At 41.5% G+C, this 18,856-nt stretch overlaps 1 protein-coding gene across 1 annotated transcript in view; it reads right to left on the bottom strand.

Moving 5' to 3' along the window:
• LOC138297146 (adhesion G-protein coupled receptor F1-like) overlaps positions 1-5,142 on the bottom strand; it is a 236,413-nt gene extending 231,271 nt beyond the window's left edge. The window contains exon 1 of the mRNA XM_069236636.1: positions 5,088-5,142. The gene's annotated coding sequence lies outside the window, so the exon portion shown is untranslated. The remainder of the gene's footprint in view (positions 1-5,087) is intronic.
• Between the last annotated feature and the right edge of the window lie 13,714 nt (positions 5,143-18,856).

The raw sequence follows: 18,856 nt of genomic DNA, 5'->3' as shown, positions 1-18,856 counted from the left end.
TAGAAGAACAAAGGAATCTCCCTTGGGGTGAAGGAGTCACTACCCTGCTTCTGCAGGCACCAATTGCGTCGACGATCGGTTGCGTGAATCCCCTCTCCTGCTGAGCTGCATGGATCCTCTATCGTGGGTGGTAGACTGAAGTGCTCCCGACGGTCCTCTATTCCAACTGTCCAACTTTGGTGGAGGGAAGCCCTTGCCTCCCCACGCAGGACAGTACCCCCATGCACTGCGTCATTTCTGCTGCCAAGGCTTGTTAGCATCGTTCCTCCAAGATATTTGTGCATCTTGCAGCTATGGCCCCCAGTACTCCTTCCTGCAATGCACAGCTCACTGAGTGGTTCTCCGATGGGGTGAGAGCTTTTCTGATAGTGCTGCATGGGCCTCTTCTGCAACTTTAATGTCCCCCATCTTGAGGGACTCCTGTGAGCATTGCCTGGTCTTCTGTGGCTCTCTGTGTTGCTGAGGGCCGCTTCTGACTCGTCTTCCTGGGTAGAGTCCACCTGGTCCTTCCTGGTCCCCAGCAGCAGCATTTTCCATTAAACGCGAGTTCTGCATGTGACAAGGCTTGTTGGCGGACTCTGATGACACAAACCCGACTGCAATCCTCCATCCGTTGTGGGACATCACCTGCACGCTACAGGAACAGGACTTCGTCTTCTTGGGTGCAGTGCTGACTCTTCTTCTTCACCGGTGGTTCACCTTTTACACCTTCATCCTGGACTCTTCTGTGTTTCTTGGACTTGGTCTCCTTCTTCCACGGGTCGTCTTGTCCAGGAATCCACTGTTCGTGTCTTGCAGTCTCTTCTGGGTTTTGCAATATTCTTCTTTACTTCTCTGTGTGTGTTCTGGGAAACTTACTGTGATTTACTCCTGATTCCCTGGTCACTGGGGTGGGTTGTGGTATTTACCTTTGGGCTTTCCTAGCACTCCCAGCTCCCCTCTACACACTACACTTGCCTAGGTGGGGGACCAACTTTAGCATTCTTGGTATATGGTTTGTACTCCCCCAGGCCCATTTCTAACTATTGCGATTTTCACTAATTGCACTGTTTTCTAACTGTTTTAATGCCTATTTCTGAATACTAGTGTGCATAATTTGTGTATTACGTACCTCCTACGAGATTATAGGCTCTACGGTATTTTTGGTATTTGTGTCACCAAAATAAAGTACCTTTAATGCTGAGTGTTTTCATTCATGTGTGTAAGTATTAAGTGTGACTAGTATTGCATGAGCTTTGCATGTTTCGTAGATAGGCCTTGGCTGCTCATCAACAGCTACCTCTAGAGAGCCTAGCTTCTAGAGACTGACTGCACTACACTAATAAGGGATACCTGTACCTGGTATAATGTGTAACTACCACAGGTACCCACCTCACAACAGGCCAGCCTCCTACAGCATCCCTGTCTGGTTTCCTTGGAGACGGCAAGGGGAGCAAAGAGTGTGTTATTAATTCAAAGCCTGGTGGTTGGGGCAGTATAAAGCATCTATATCTATTCCAGGAAGGTGCCCAGAAAGCCCATCCTGTGAGAATAGTGAACAAGCAGTCCCGTTCTACAGAATTGAATGCCTTAGTGGTGCCCAGGAAGTCTGCCGCTGCATCCTGTTCTGGTTCTACTTCCGGTATGGTGAATAAAGTTTGCAGATTATGTGCAGTCCATCCATGTATCCTGACTGATCTGAACAAACAAGATCTGGGACCAAGAGGGTCGAGCAGTTTGTGATTAATTTGGCGATGATTTTACTGTCACAATTAAGTAAGGATAGTGGGTGCTACAAGTTGCAGCATTGGTTTAGGTTACCTGGTTTCAGGAGCATGACCAAAACAACTTCCTGTATGGCTAGGGGGAGGATGTGGGCCTCCCACAATTCTTTAAGTAGTTTTAGCAGGTTTGGGGCCAGTACATATTGGTAGTGCTTAAAGAATTCCACAGGGAATCAGTCGCAAGCTGGGGTTTTTTATGAGTGGGAAGGCCCAAGATCAGTTCCTTTAATTTATCTTGTGTGAAGGGCTGGGCCAGGAATTGTAGTTCTCACTGAGGAGAGCCAACCCAGCCAAGGATCCTCCAAGTATTCCTCCACTGACCTGTAGTGAGGCGCCATTCTAGAAGAGTACAAGTTAGTATAGTATGTTTGGAATGTGCTTAGGATAGGATCTGTGGTATATCATATTAGGTGCTGCCCCACTCACCTACGATCTGAGTGATATTATCTGCTGCCTAGGGGTGTTTAATCTGGTGTGCAAGGGACCTACCGGGGAGCTCCCCATCTCCATACACCCATGCTCAAGCATATTTGCCTCGTTTGACTTGACTTCTATGTTTGCAGTTTCTGCATATTCTGTGAGTTTGTCCTTGGGCCTGGTTTCTGTTGTGGTTGAGTCTACAATAGTGTCACTCATCTCTGGCTCTAAGTGGTCTAGATGGGCCTGCAAGGTTTTTAGAATCCTATTATGCTTAGCAAAACACATCCCTCTGATAGTGGTTTTCAATCCATCCCTTAATGTTCCCATGTTGTTCACAGATCCTGTGTTAAGTTTAACAGCTCCCCTGCAAAAACATCATCCTGGAGGGACTCTGGAATAAACCTCCTGGATTTAAGGAAAACAATAACAAGAGATAAAGGCCAAAATGAGATTAGATTAATCACTACATTTAGCAATTAATCGAACAAGGTCAGAGGTATTTTGAGGAAGCACTGGCATCTGGCGAAGTCAGATCCGGTGATTGGGAAGATTGTAACTCCCCATCCTTTGGTTACATACAGAAAGAGTAGTTCTCTAAAGGACTGTCTGGTTCATAGTCATTTTGTTCCCGAACAGGAAGGCATGGGTAATTGGCTTAAAGATCAAAAATGTTTTTTTAAGTGTGGGAAATGTAAAGCTTACACCCATAATACTAATAAGAAGAATTAACCATCGCCAACAGGAAAAACATGTACCATCAATAAATGTATTAATTGCAATAGAGATTTTGCACTCAAGAAGAGAATTTTGTAACATTTCCATGCAATTGAAAATCATGATTTAAATTGCTCTATAGCAAGACACTGGCATAAGTTTTGTGAATCCAATAATCAGAAACTTTACTTTTTTGGTGTTGAGAGAGTACCACTGTCTCCGAGAGGTGGTGACAGAGAAGGAACTCTCAGGGAATTGGAATCAAAATACATTATTCTGCTTGTGAGTAAACATCCTGGAGGCCTTAACTCTGACAAGGAGATGCTTGTTCATATTGTTTGAATGGATTCTAAGGAACAATACTAATAAAATCTATATTTTTGTTTTTTTTATCTTCCTTCCTCTATTAGATAATATTGAAAAAAAGAAAATTGTAAAAGTACTTTTTTGTTTCCTTATGAATGATAAATATACTTTGATTTTGTAATTGCTGGAGATACCCCTTCAACTGCGATGTATGGCTGTGGGTGCTTATTTAATGTTGGTATAGCTGGTGCTATGCTCCTATAAGTTTATTTGATGCTTTAATGATTATGTCACTTGACATTTTAATGGGTTTTATAATTGAATTTCATATTGATTCATTGATTATAGGAAACGATTTTGCTACTGGCCATGTGATATGCTTTTGTTGATGTTTTATTCTAAATCAGGTACATTTTTATACACATCAATTTTGAAAAGCATCATTGTTAATGTGCGAAAATTGAGGATTGTGAATTGATTTGTAATTTAATCATGTTGGAGCTCTGATATGGAAGTTATTAGGCATTGTTTTTTTGCTCTTTAAGTATTTTGTTTATGTTTGTCACATGTGTTGGTTGACTTTTCTTTAAAGTACTTGGGGCTTGTTTTTCACTGTCTACGTGGCTCTGAGGAAGACCGACAGGTAGAGACGCGTGAGCCTTGGGTTAATAAATTTGCCAAAACTATATATATATATATATATATATATATATATGCAAAATATACCAGACATGCACACGAGTAAAAGGAAAGTGCCATCAAATCATTTCCATAGGGACAACAAATTGTCTTTTCTACACGAAATGAACATGAACATGCACTACAACAACAACAATGGGAAATATCTTGCATTATACCAAAAGGAAGAAGAAGGAGGCAGGGCTGTAGGACAAGAGGAGGAAAACAAAGTGAGGCAGGATATGGAAGGGATCCAGACAGACCTGGAGTCCAAACCAGAGAAGACAGGCGAAAGGAGAACAAATGATGAATGCAATAAATGTTATAAATTTATCACAAAGAAAATTAATGGATTTAAAACCACTTTGTTGAATAAGGAGTTGAATGTCTGTCCCACCTCACATATTGACCACCCACAAACCAGTACTGACTTATATAAGTATGTGTGACTAATCAAGCAAGCAAAAAATTTGCTGAAAACAAGCATAAAGGGCACAACAACATACAAGTTGAGAAACCAACACCTGAGCTCACTGTTGGGAACACTGGTCATGCTGCCCCCACCTCCCTTCATGAAATCAGCCCCGGGGGTAGGCTCCCTGGAGCATTAGGCATTTATTAAAGATTACTGTCTGCAGGGTAGGAACCATGTATATGGTCATACATAAAGTTTATGGATAATCACAAAGTTCCCACTCTGTGGGTGGATGATGGATCAAACTGTTTACATGCCAATTCTCTTCCCATCCCCTAGAAACAGCCACATTACATCCTTACTCTACAATAACTACTGCAGAAAATCTGCCATACTTGCAGGCTTCCCTGGATACTACGTAAAAGCTGAGTACATACAATATGTAGATTTTCAGTTTGTAAATCAGCTCGGAGAATTCAACCTCAGTATGTACTTTTTGTGCACTTAGGCTGAACCTAGGGGCGAAAAATATTTTGGGAACCATACACTACAGGAGGACACACTTACACAAGAACATCTGTCTATGAAATCACCTACAAGATTTGCACATCATTATCTCTTCACATGCAGCCCGCATTCTCTTCCTCCCCACCACTGAAACCCTATCATAGAAAATTAAAAAGACATTCAGGCAAGATTTGTAATTAATTCAAGAAATTTTGAATTATTAGACATTAGTGGATTTGTTTGCATAACTATTTGCAGTAATGTAGAACCTTGTTTGCACGTACCATCACGTTTTGTTCTTACAAAGATGTGGTTCTGTTTTGGCCCCACAGCACTGCTTTTCTGAAAGAAACCATAATTACTGTGAACATGAAATATGTTTTTTTTTCATTCCATAATAACTCTAATTGCATGTTTAACTGAACAGCTTTCATCACATAGATCATAACTACCATATTTTAAGCATCATCTTCTCGCTACCTACTTCCATTGATGTTTGTCATTCACATAATAGGTATTGATCATTGAGAATGCTGAAACAATAACGTAAAAGTGCAGTTCCTGAAACATGAGACCTATTCTACCACCAGATAATATTCCTCTACCAGTCGATCGACCACCAGCAGAGGGTGCTGAGTTTTGACTCTACAGAGGCAAAAATCCTTGCACCAGTCTTTTCTTGAAGTTAATGCTCGAGTCTATACCTCAAAAGTAAACCAAACAGTTACAAAGCCAAGAGGTCTGACCTTGCCGAGTTGAGGAGATGGTTGCAATTTTGTATTACAGGGGAAAGAGCATAACTTGGCATTGCCATTATGCCTCTCAAAACGTGAGAAGAAGGGACGGTTGTATTGTTTAATGTAGTGCACTGCAATACATCAGTAAAAGTGGACAATAAAGTTAATGTTTCATGTATTCATGTTCATTTTAGTTTGGTCGGAGTGAAGGCCGCATTTTATTTCTGTGTTCTAATCTTCAAGTCAAAGCTTGTTTTTTCAAAGCTGCAGGTGCTAAAGCTAACATGTAGCTTGTTGTGCACAAGAGATAAGGGAGTCTAAGAGAAGTGCTACAGGATGGACAGAGTATCCTGGCATTGGCAAGCATAGCTTTTAAGAGTCCTGAATGTGAGGGTTTACCAAGGCTGAGTGCAGAAGACTTCGGAAGACTGAAGGGTCAATTATAAATAATTTACAGTTTTGTTGTTCAAATGGAGTTTTGGTTATGATGTCATCACATCTGGAAAACCAAGATTTAAGTGTGGTTTAGTTGGTGAGAGATTCACATTACCTTTGCCCTTTGTTCAGAGCAGACCTTTTGAGCTATCGATCTCATACTTTCTATGTGGCTTTATGCAATCTCACCTCTCTTGAACAGAACCTTCTACCGAAGTTCTGTTTGCTAACCTTCCTCAGATATTCTTTTGTATTAGAATACTTGATGAGCTAGATTCATTGGTTAGACAAGAGAACTTAATTTAGAATCCAGGCAGCATGTACTTTTTGTGATTTTCTACAGTGTTGCTATTGAAGTCTTGGTCTTTTATATATTGCTTTGATTTAATATTCGGCAACACCTTAATTCTCCATTGGTAATTTTGTACCACTACACTATGGTTTTGAGACTCACTTATGTAACTTTGAATCACTGGAGAAATGCAGTTTCATATAGGAAGAAAACAAACCTGAGAAAACTAACTTACACAGTTTCTAAAAGAAGTAAATATGTTATATGTCAAATGTAGGGTAAAAAGGACAGCCAGGCTTTGGTACACAATGGTGAAGATAAGTCAGTTACAGTAGAACCTACTTTAATAGGTCTAATGTGGTCCAAATCTCCCTCAGATCCCCACCATAATCACAATATCCTTTCATGTTGCTAAAGGTAGTTGGAGTTTTCACTGTTACTGAATTTCATTAAAGAATTCTCAGACTAATTACTTTTTTGTGCTTTTATATAACATGAACTCGGTTCAAGGGCAATATAGCATTTTACAAGAGAACCAGATAAATTACACTTTTTTAGGCACAAGGATATTAGGGGCATGATTTAGAGTTTGGCAGACAGGGCACTCCATCACAAACATGGCAGAGTACCCTGTCTACCAAATCATTGGTCGGTCCGCTCTATTTAGAGTCAGGACAATGGTCAACCTTCCAATGGTGGTGCCCCCACTGGCTCTATCATCAGAAAAAATAGTCCAATGGGTCAATGGGCAAGGGCTCATCAAAGTAAGAAAGTAAGGACATCAGACCACTCACCCTTTTTCAGCAAGCAATTTGATGTGTTTTACTGTATGTCACTAGCAGCAAAAACCTTGTGTTACCAAACTGAAGAAAAAAGGAAACAATAAAATGACCCCCTCTCCCTGGGGAGGAAACTCTCATGGCGTGAGGGTCATTCCTTTTTGTTATTCAGAAACTCCCTCTTTGTGAGTTTGTTTAAAAAAAACAAAGGTTCTTGGTTGATAGCTGACTGAATCAAATGTGCAGTCTTGCTTCACAGGAATCACTGTGACAGGCAAAGGGTGATTTCTAATTATGACAAGCAGTTGTCTGTCAGAGTAGTGGACAGATTTAATTCACCACCCTGGCAGACAGAGGGCTACCAAACAAACCTTAAATCAGGCCCATAGGGATTACCCCAGAGACACAAACTTTTGTTAACGTCTGCTGCACTTGGTGGTCACAAGGAATGGAAACTCATCGGATGGGGTTTTGTGGTACTCCAATCTCAAAGAATGATTCACAGGATGGAAAGTGAACATGTTTTCCACCCAGAGTTATCTTCAGATTTCTAACCATCAGTAAGAATTTGGGTTATTGGCAGGTGGTGGGGAACCCTAGTCAAGCAACAACCACAATCCTTCTTAGTGTGAACCACACAAGGCACAAAATGAACCTATGTTTAACCCTCTGGTAACTTGGCACAATGCAGTCAGACTTTACGTAGAGGCATTGTGTTAAGTATTTATGCAGCACACAAACATTAATAAAGTGTAAACACAACACAAGAAAATTCCCAAAACAATTTAGAAAATAGAGAAAATTATAATAAATACAATGAGGCCAAAATAACAAAAATGAAGTCGGTTGAACCAGAGTCAGCACTGGTAGAAGCTGTGAATCATATCAGATTAGTGGTGGTTATGGGGGAGGCTGCACTCATATAATTTTAGATCTGTCTGCTGCTTTTGGTATGGTCTTCCCTTCACTTCTGATATCCCTCCTCTCGCAGTTTGGCATCAAAGGTAAGGCTCTCAGGCTTTTAGGTTCTTTTTTTCAGATATGTGTGGATACTTTAATTCTAAACCTTTTTGCTTACCCTGTGGGGTTCCTCAGGGCTCATCTCTAAATCCTACTCTGTTTAATCTGTTTATTTCACCTCTGGCCAAAATGATTCAATATTTTGGTTTTCGGGTTTTCGGAAGTACAGTCTCTGGATGTTGCAATTCTTTCACAGGGACCAATAACTACTCACACAAAATTTCTTGGGTAGACTTCTAAGGTCAAATCTATAGTACTGTACTGCCTCTCAGAGTCAGTTTTCAGTTCTCCACATTAATAAACATGATGGATCAGAGGGATTCACTTTCTTCACTCTTGCTTCTATGTCCATTTAATCTTTTTTCCATTCAGGATTATGGAATGCATCGATTCACTTTAAAATAAAATACCTTGGGCAGAGGTTTTACGTCTGGGAGGCAGCACATTTAATAGTGCAAGTCAGACTGAGGTTCAGCTGGATTAAACGCATTAAAGTGGTAAATCCAGTCTCTATTCCCATAGCTCTAAGTTCCATATTTTTGCCACTAAATAATATTTTATTGTGCAATAATAGGAAAGGGAAAAAAGAGAGCTGTTTCACTTAAGCCAAATTGAAAGTTAACGGTTTCTGCTTCAAGTGGGGGAATTTATTGAGTGATTTTGTTCCTAAATGTATTTTAATCATAATAAATACTATCAAATACAATAAGAAGCAGTGAATTAGGTCAGTGATTTAATACTCACCTCTTACATCTGATACGACAGGTCACAGTTCAAATAGTGGCAAGGCTGATTCTACCTTCTCTTTGTATGAAGTTGATAAACTGAGTGCCATTAAATTGTGTACCCATTATGACAATTATTACTATTGGCAGAAGTGGGGAATGATGTGCTACATTAACAGTAAGGTTTACTTTGGGATAATATAAGAATGTATACATTAAAAGTGGTAATGTCTGAATAAATCTCTGAGAATTGTTTGACCTACTTCTCTACTGTCACCATACCTGGATCGAGAATGTGTTGTTGGTGCTAACGAAGAAAAGGTTGATTTCCAGAAAAAAGATGAGCCAGTGGCAAAAGCATAAGGATTCCATTCTTGCAGTCCTGTCCCGGGAAACACATAAAAAGAAAATATGTTTGCCAAAGCATGTTTACTGTAGTCCACATATTGATTGTGGATCATGTCTTCTCTATTTCACATATTGACTTTGGATCTTGTTTATTCTAGTTCACATATTGACTTTTGGCTTAGACTATGCTCCAGTAAGGAGTCTGTGGCAATTGGGATGTCTGCCTGAATAGATCTAAGTTGTGTATACAAAATACATTTGCTACTGCAGTACCAAATTTATTATGCCTCGGGTGACACCACCTTCACACATGAAAAAAGTGACACGCACCATTTGGGAGCTTGACAGCATCATGTGCCCTTAGAAATGCAGAGAGGTGCTGGAAAAGGTAATGAAATGAGCAGGTGAGTGGGGATATTGTCTAGGATACCTCCAAATTACTTATTTAGGGAGTCAGACGCAAAATACCAAAATAGGAGTGAGACAGGGATCCTGAGTAGTGATGGGTTTAAGACAAACATGAAATGTACTGGTGAAGAAGTATACATTCTTATCAGTATAGTAACAAAACATCAGCAAAATCATTATTGCCCTCATTTTAAGAACGGTGGTAAAAACTGCCTACCGCCATCGCGACGGTCACCAAAAGACTATTGCCGCAGCTATCAGCCTTCTGCCATATTATGACCACAGCCGAATTTCCGCCACAAGAATGGTGGAAATCCGGCTGTGGCCATGCTGGCGGATGGTGGCAAGGTGTCGCTGCTACCACCAGCAGCGCCACGCCAGTAGACCACCGCCATCTGTATCATGACACATGATACAGCCTGGCGGTGTTCTGCTGGCGAGCGCTGCTGGTGGTAGCAACGCCCGTCTAGTCTCCTGCTGGAAGACCCCTTGGATCCAGGTAAGTCAGGTCTCTGACAGGGGAGGGGGATGTTGTGTGTGTGTGGGGGGTGTGTGAATGTATGAGTGTGCGTGAATGCAGGTGTGTTTTGAGTGTTGCATGCATATGTGCATGTACGGACGTGTGAGTGCGTGTATGTTGTGAAATGTGAATGCGTGTCTGCGTGTATATTTGGAAGTGTGGGCGAATGTGTGTGTGATTGGATGTATGTGTCAGGAATCCCCAAGGTGCCTCCTGCATTATTTGTCAGCATCCCCAGGGATTAGGGTTGAATCATATCTCTGTTCTTCATTAAACCTTCATGTTTCTAAGTAAACATAATATGCTGAGTTACACAATTGGTTTTATCATTGCTTGTTTTACCAAGGCCTGTTTGCTAATGTGAGTAGGTGTAGACATGTGCTTCTAATTGGGCGTGGGGACGATATTTTCATCTACACATGGAAACTCAATTGCTTTCCTGATTGGCTATAAAGAGCAGAGTGAAGCATGCTTCCCTGCTTGGCTTTGTTTTGCTTCCTGATCTCAGCATCTGACTTGGCAATCCATCCCCTGCTGTCATTCTCGTATTCAGGACTTTTGAGGAAATTCTTTTCTTCGTTCCTGTACCAGCTGACCCCAGGCATTCCTCCAGCACACTGGAAAAGACTGCAGCTAAGTGACTAGTATTCTCCAGGGAGTTTGTTCTTTGAGCTTTCCTAGAACAGCTGGTGTATTTCAGACCTCTTATTTTGGCAGAGTGCTTATCTTGAAGAGACAAATGCATTTCTGAACATTCTACATTATTAATGTAGTTACTTGCCTAAATGTGCTTCCGGAAATCTGCTTGAGCTCATGTACTACAAAAGTGACAGTGCAATTTTAAAAGAGCATTTACGTGACTTTTCTTTCTCTAATAGCATAACTCTTGGATTTAAATTGTATCATTCATGCCTGTGTTTCAGGTGTGTGGAATTTGCTTTCTGAAGGGTTTTTCACACATACAGTGAAACCAAACCAAACTGTGCCACCCTAACTGTTTGAACCCAGAGTGGATATTTGTATTTCTTGGATTGTGTTTGTTCCTTTTAGTTTAACCCTATGCATACAGGAAAATTATATGTGATATAATTAATGCCCTTGTTTGTCTGTCTTTTGCATGATACGTGCAACCATAGTTCTAATTGGAATTCCCTGTCACAGATATGGCCTACTAACATGGTTTTCGTGGCGTTACGAATGCCACGAAAACCATGGCTGTGGGCGGGGGCATAGACCCGCAGGCGGCACAATGGTGGCTGCCTAGCTGAAGATGGATATCTCCAGCCCGGCGGCTGTTACCGCTGTGGCAGTCGGAGTGGTACATTGGGGGGTTGTCTTCAGCCACCCCGCTATGTCATAATGTGATGGTAAGTACCACCAACCTGTTGGCGGTACTTACCTCCACATTATCACCGACCGCCGGGGTCCTAATGACCCCCTCTGTGTCCTCAACATCTTACTGGAAAAAATCTGCCCTGTGAAACAGCATCTTTGACAAGATTAATGCGAGCAATGAGTAGGACTGTAGAAGAAGTAAAGAAGTGCTCGTATGACATGAAAGAGTAGACAAAAGAGAAGCTGCCACAAAATGGCAAGCCAGCACTGGCAACAAGTGGGGAACACGAGAACCAGGAGCACACAACTGCCTCAGAAGAACATGCTGCTGCAATGATCACCAAGAACCTGAGCGTGAACTCCAACTACAGTAGAGAGCAGACCCAGAAGTATCCCACTTAAGCAGTGGGACTCATAATGTGTAATTAGGAGCCCTCTTGAGTATGTGTAATTGTGATCTGCAATCCAAGTCCAATTGCATTTCCTCACATATGCAGAACATATTCCCTCTGAATGCAATGCCCAGCCCTTGGATCGTACACAGACACACAGAAGTTACATGGCTGTCTCTGTAGTAAGACAAGTAACAAGGCCACTGAATACATTATGCCACACTTCCATGCACAGCAACAAAATAGATATTCCCCTGAATTTATAATTTATACCACATGCTGTGGACCATTAAAATGTTGATTATGTTCCTGTCTGCCCTTCAGATGTCATTTAAGAAAGCCTGGTGCAACGGCCCTTCAAATTATTGCATGTTCCCAGTCTGTGTGGGTGAAGCTGCAATAACTTACAGAACAGCTTGATGTTGGGCAGAGAATCAACCCTCAGGTACAGTGATGATGAGAACATTATGTTGTTGCTTGAAGGCATAACAGAAGCAGCAATTTGGAAAACAAGTGACAGCATGGGTGATGAGTTTAGTACCAAAGGTGCTGGCATGTCTGTTACATTAAAAAACACAATCACAAGGATTTAGACTGTCTTGGGTTCCTTGTGTGGGAAGATGAGAGCCTGAGTCTTGACAACAGGATTTGATTGGCAGCTATGGTGGTAGATGATGGGTTAGCAGCTATACATGCAGAATACCAGGACATCTCTTAATGCTTTACAGTGCACACTTTGCAAGATATATGCAGGGCTAGAGAACTGAATCAAAGATGTCTTTATGGAACTGTGAAACAATCCAAGGGGTTTCTTTGTGTCACAATTAGCATACTCCCAGTGGCAACGTCTGACATGCAGACATAACAAAAACATCACTGTTTAGACAGGCAAGTCTCAAAGCGACATCACATCAACTAGCTGATGTGCTGGAGGCCATGCATACACCCACCAACAGTTGGGTCTTAGAAAAGTAATGACTCAATAGGGTTACTCATCAAAGGCATTAACAAGAGTATAGAGAGAACCATAGAAGAGGGGCAGGCAAATCCATGCCACGACGTGTGATGCTAATGATGTATTAACTGCAACAACACTGAACACTGGTGACATTGGAGACAATGTCACTGATTATTTCAATGGCCAATATGTATCATGCCTATAGACATGGGATTGTGTTGCATAATGTGACAATAACAATGCTCAAGTATGGTATTAATGTGTCACTGTTTGATTAATACACACAAATAAAAAATGTTTACGAAGATATTCTGTCACCTCATCAGTCGATCCTGAAAGTCTGTGCCAATGTTGGTGTCAGTTCTGGTGCTGTCCTCATGAGATTGCACATTGCTGTCAGGGTGTTCCTCAAGGTGCATTCCACCTTGCACAATTAGGTTATGTGTAATATGGCAGCACTCAACATTCATCTCACAGACTATCTTTAGTGGAAGAAACGTTTACACCAGAAAGGCCTAATCACATATCCTTGAACAGGTGCAATATTTATCCACTCATTGAATCCTTCTTGCATTTACCCACTCGCATGTCCACAGTACCATATACAAGTCACCAATCAATGAAAAGGCTTGTTCTATTATAAACCAGGCCTACTGGCTTTTCTGCTACTTTGTGAGGGGTATGAGTGCATCTGGCAGTGTGACTCATAAGTGTTTAGAAGTCTGAGAGGGATGTCTGTAGTGCATGACTGCTAGTCTATGAGGCGTGTGACTGTGTCATAGAGCATACCTGCTACCCTGTAAAGGGTGAGCAAGTGCTTCTGGTAATAAGTAACTGGTAGACTGTAAAGGGTGTGAAAGTGCTGTTAGTGATATGTGAATTCTTCTCTGTAAGGTATGTGAGAGTATTGTTGGTAGTATGTGACTGCTAGTCTGGGGCTGGTAGAAAAGTGCTGTCAGTAATGTCAGACTGCTAATGTGTGAGGGAAGTGAAAAGTGTAAGAGAGCTACCTTGTGTGGGTCGTGTGTGTGTTGTCAGTATTGTGTGATTACTAGTCTATGAGGAGAGTGAGTGCTTCTGGTAGTGTTTGATTGCTACTCTGTAAGTAGCACAAGACTACAAATATTTGAGAAGTGTAAGAATGCATCCAGTTTGCAAGGGGTGTGACAGTGCTATCTGTAATATTATTGGTGAGGTAGGCTTCACAGGCAGGTATATTATGGAAGACGTAGGCCTCACAGTAAATAAAAATGAATTTAGATGTTTTTACTACCAGGACATGTAAGAATTAAAGGTACGTGTGCAACCTGTTAATTACAATGCACCCTGCAAGGGAAGTTTAGAGCTTGGTAAGGGGTTTAATTTTGTCAAGTTGAAATGGCACTTCAAAACTGCATTCATACTTGAATGGTAGACCTGGGACATTTCTTAAAGGGCTGCTTAAGTGAGTGGCAGCACAATACCTGCCGTAAGCCCACCATATGGTAGAGTGTATGGCAGTTTACTAGGGACTCATAAGTAATTAAATATGATGATCAGTTGTAAGACACTTTTACCATGTTGTAGGAAGTGAGCACAAGCACTTTAGCACTGGTTAGCAGTGGTAAAGTGCAAAGAGTACTAATGTCAGCAAAAACAAATTAGACAAATTGGAGTGTAAAGGCAAAATGTTTGGGGGAGCACCACCCAAGACTAAGACTTCTACAGTACACAATTAAAATCACACCTTTCAAGTCCCTCCTGAATTACATTGCTATGTAAGATGTTCTCCAACTGTGTTTTCCAAATAGTTCATAATAGAAAGCCCACCCATACTGCATAGGTCACGTCACAAGTTGACCATTCAGATTGGGTTGCAAAATCATCTGCCTTATGTGTATTAATTAGGCAGGGAGCAATTTGCAACACCCTGTGAATGGTAGTGAATGTCCATTAAAGGGATAAATAATGTATCCTGTCCCAAAAGGCTGCCTAACATGATTCCTAAAGGAGAAGCTGGCCCACAGGGATAGATTTCCTCTTGCCAATTGTTAAGAAATTAGGGGGCAGATTTATGGAAAGTGGCAATGCTCCGATTACAGCACCACTTTCCCTGCACCCCTTAGCACGCCCCTATCGCCATCTTATGTGCGCTGTATACGGCACACCATGGCACAGTGTAGGGGGCAATAGTGTCATTCTATGTGACGCTATTGATGTACTCTGCAGGAGTAGCGACAAAATGTTGGCACTACTCCTGCAGAGTACATAGGGGCCCATTATAAATAATGGAAGACCCCGTTTAACGCCTGTTCGGAGCAGGCATTAAAAGTGCTGAAAAAAATGGTGCAAGGAAATCTCATAGATTTCCTAGAGCCATTTTTTCGTCCCCCTTTGCATACATTATACCTGGTGCAGGCATAATGTAGTGCAAAGGGTTACAAAGTGCATGCATTGCACCACATTGTAGATATGGTGCGAGGATTTTAGCCTCATTGGGCCGCATTAGCGTAAAAAAATGACGTTAATGTGGCGCAAGGTGGCGTATAAATATGCCCCTGGGTTTCTGGTTAGCAGAGGTATGTACCCTAAATTAACCCACTGGCAGCTTTGCACAGAGCAGTCAGGCTTAACTTAAGAGGTAATATGTAAAGTATTTGTACAACACTTCAAGTGGTAAAGCAGTGAAAACACCACACAAAAGCATAACACACTTGGTTAGAAAAATAAAGCTTAATTTAATTAACAAAACAAGACCAAACAACAAAAATCCAATTAGTAGAATTGGAGTTATGAATTTTTCAAAGAATAAACTGAAATGTAGTGCTTAAAAGCATAAAGCACCAACCAGGGCTATCTGGTTGCTGTAGACAGGGTCAAATCTCAAACTTCGGCCTGACCCTCGTGGAGCGTGGGTCAGATACAGGGACCAGCCTTGGCCCACTGCATAGTACCCTGTTTGTGTCTACGTTGAGGGAGATGCAAGGAGCAGAGGAAGCAATGCTTCATCGTTGATCCTTAAGATGGAGGTGATGCCTGATCTTTAAGATGTGTCTGAAATTGAGGCAATGCACTCAATCCTTTCAGCAGCAGCCATGCATCGGAGTCAATGGAGATGTGCCAGTTCTAAGTGGTACAACAGCATCAATGCAGGGATTCTTGCTGGAGGAGCAATTTATACCTTCTTCCAAGGACTCATAATTGGACTGACACCTCTTGGCAGGGCAGGACTCACAGATGGCAGAGTCTAGGTGGTGCAGTAATGAGTTGGGGGGGACTTCAAAGTAGGGTTTTGAAGTGCACAGAGGTCCTTCCTTCCTGCCCTAGATCCAGACTCTATGCAGGGGGGTAAGCAGTCCTTTGTGTGGGGACAGAACACAGTGTATTCTGCGGTAAGTGTGAGGCTCAATCAATCAATCAATCAATCAGTTTTTGTAAAGCACAACTACTGACCGGTAAGGGATTCAAGGTGCTGGGTGGGGGCTTCGTTCGAAGAGCCACGTCCTGAGGTTCTTCCTGAAGATAGTAAGCAATGGGCTTTGTCTGAGGTGCAGGGGGAGGTTGTTCCAGCTCTTGCTGTGGTGTAGGTGGAGGATCATCCTCCGGCAGTGGTTTTACGAATGCAAGGGTGGTTCAGGTAGGCTGGTCCTGCATTGTGTATGGCCTGTGAGGCTGTGTCCAGTTCCTCCCTCCCATCTTGCCCAGGGTCACCCATCAGAATGTGGATGGTCCATCAGTCACACCTAAGCTGCCTTTGTGTGTGGCTGTCTATCAGGAATGCACAAAGTCCAACTGTCACCCACCCCAAATGCGTTTTGGAGACAGGCTGCAGGCATACTAGGGCTAAGAGGAGGAAAATGCCAGCTTTCTAAAAGTGGCATTTTCAAAATTGTAATAATAAATCTGTCTTTACCATTAAATCCATAGATACTAAACATGACAGATATACTTCCTCTCAATCAGGAATTACAGCTTCATAGATGTAATAAGGAATCCCCAATTTTATACTATGAGGGGCAAGACTCACATAAGTGAAAACTGAATATGGGAGTTTTTCACTACCAGGACATGTAAAAATTAAAGGTACATGCCCTTCCTTTTAATTACACGACACTCTGCCCTACGGGCTACCTAGGACTACCTCAGAGGTGACGTAAATTAAATAAAAGGGGAGTTTAAGGCTTGGCAAGGGGCTTTAAATGACAAGTTAACATGGCAGTTTAACACTGCATTCAGGCTGCAATGGCAGGCCCGGGACATGTTTTTAAAGTGTTACTTGAATGGGTGGCACAGGTAGTGCTGCAAGCCTACCGGTAGCATTTAATTTACAGGCCATGGGCACATATAGTGCACTTTACTAGGGATGTATAAGTAAATTAAATATGTCAATTAGGTGTATACAAATCAAACCATGTTTTAGAGAGAGAGCACAAGCACTTTTACACTGGTTAGCAGTGGTAAGGTGCACAGAGCCTTAAAGCCAACAAAAGCAAATTGAGCAAAAAGTGGAGGGAAAAGCTAAAAGGTTTGGGGGTTACGCTGCAGAGAGGGCTATTTCCAACACCAATCACATGCTACAAACTTTGAGGCACTGGTATCTGATAAATATTTTGCACCTGTAAATACAGTGGAAAACATTTTAAAAATTCCAATACAACTCCCAAATAGGAAAGGGACACCATTATCGCATTGTCTCCTATAAATTAACAGTTCCTTAGGATTCGCGAATCCCATTTTACATCTCAGAAAGATTTTTCTGACTCTCAAAGTGTGTTTTGTACTATGTCAAAATATGCTTTTCAGCTGAAAACATTGTACTGTTTTGTATCTCAGAGTTTGCAACCACTAAATTGTTTGTACAATGTGCATTAGTACCCTGTAACAATCCTTTAAAGAAGATCAACTTAAGGACAGGCCAAAATCAGGCCAAAATCACCCCCTCGTATATTGCTTTTTAGCTCCTTTTTGTGAGCGAAAAGTTGCTAACCATATCTTAATTGTAATTTTGTTTTTTACAGTGAATTTTGAGATTTTCTGATCATGGTCACATCCAACAGTTGGGCACAGGGTCAGTTGCCCATCCCCTCAGCCTGCCAATCCCTGCTTCACATAGTCTTCTGTCTTGCCGAGCAGAGGTTGCATGGCCTGCTTTAGAATTTAAAAGTCAATACCCCCATGTTCCCAACAAAGCTGTCTACATCACTGCAGAATTTTTGACTGACACATGGTCATGAATGGACCAATCAGGGCCCATTGAAATACATAAATGCATATGCAAAGGAGGATTTAATTTATGAAGTCAATGTTTTAGCCCACTGGTTCATGGTGAGCTAGATACCATTTTTGGCTACACTTAAATACAAAAGGCAAGTGTTGTGACCCTATCAGCTCAATATAGTTTTACAAAGAACAAAAGCAGTATATCATACTTGCTTAAATCCTTCTGTCATGGTGTACGATACCTGGTAGATTGCTGAGGGAGGAAATGATGAGGGGCAAATATCAGAGCATGGACCAATCACTGAGTCATCTCTGATTCAGGTAACCAAAGAGATACTTGATGAAATTGCTATATCCATCAATCAGAAATATATTTTGTAGAGTTTGACCGGGTTACATTTTCATCCAGAGCACCGAGGAGTAGAAAATGCTCTTTCATAATGATTTGGGTTCAATTTTTGTGAGGTGTGCAATATTGTTTCTGTTATGTATGACTTAGAGACATATGTGTCAGGTTCTTGGTGCCTGTCTGGTGTGTTTTAACCTTGGTTGTGAAGAATAAGTCCCTACATTGCTGATGAGGACAGAAGACAATGGAATGTATATAAGAATGACAGACTTCATAGATTTTCTAATGCTTTTGCAGTGGTCCGTTTTACATGATTTGTACAGTAAAATATTCTAAGGGTCATGTTTATCACCCAGTTTGCATCACGTTTACACCATGCAACATGGTACATAGCAGATGCAAATCTAAGTAAGATTTATGAAGCAATGCAAGGCCATCTTGGCTGGTCATGAGTGGTTCATAAATCTTGAGTAATGCAACACAGTGCAAATGCACAAGGTGGCTTGATGCACTGTACTGCAAGGCTTTTTTTGTAAATCTGACCCTTAATCTGGAT

Source organism: Pleurodeles waltl, chromosome 5 (assembly GCF_031143425.1).
Source record: "Pleurodeles waltl isolate 20211129_DDA chromosome 5, aPleWal1.hap1.20221129, whole genome shotgun sequence".
Classification (NCBI taxonomy): domain Eukaryota; kingdom Metazoa; phylum Chordata; class Amphibia; order Caudata; family Salamandridae; genus Pleurodeles; species Pleurodeles waltl.
This window is presented reverse-complemented; position numbering and strand designations above follow the sequence as displayed.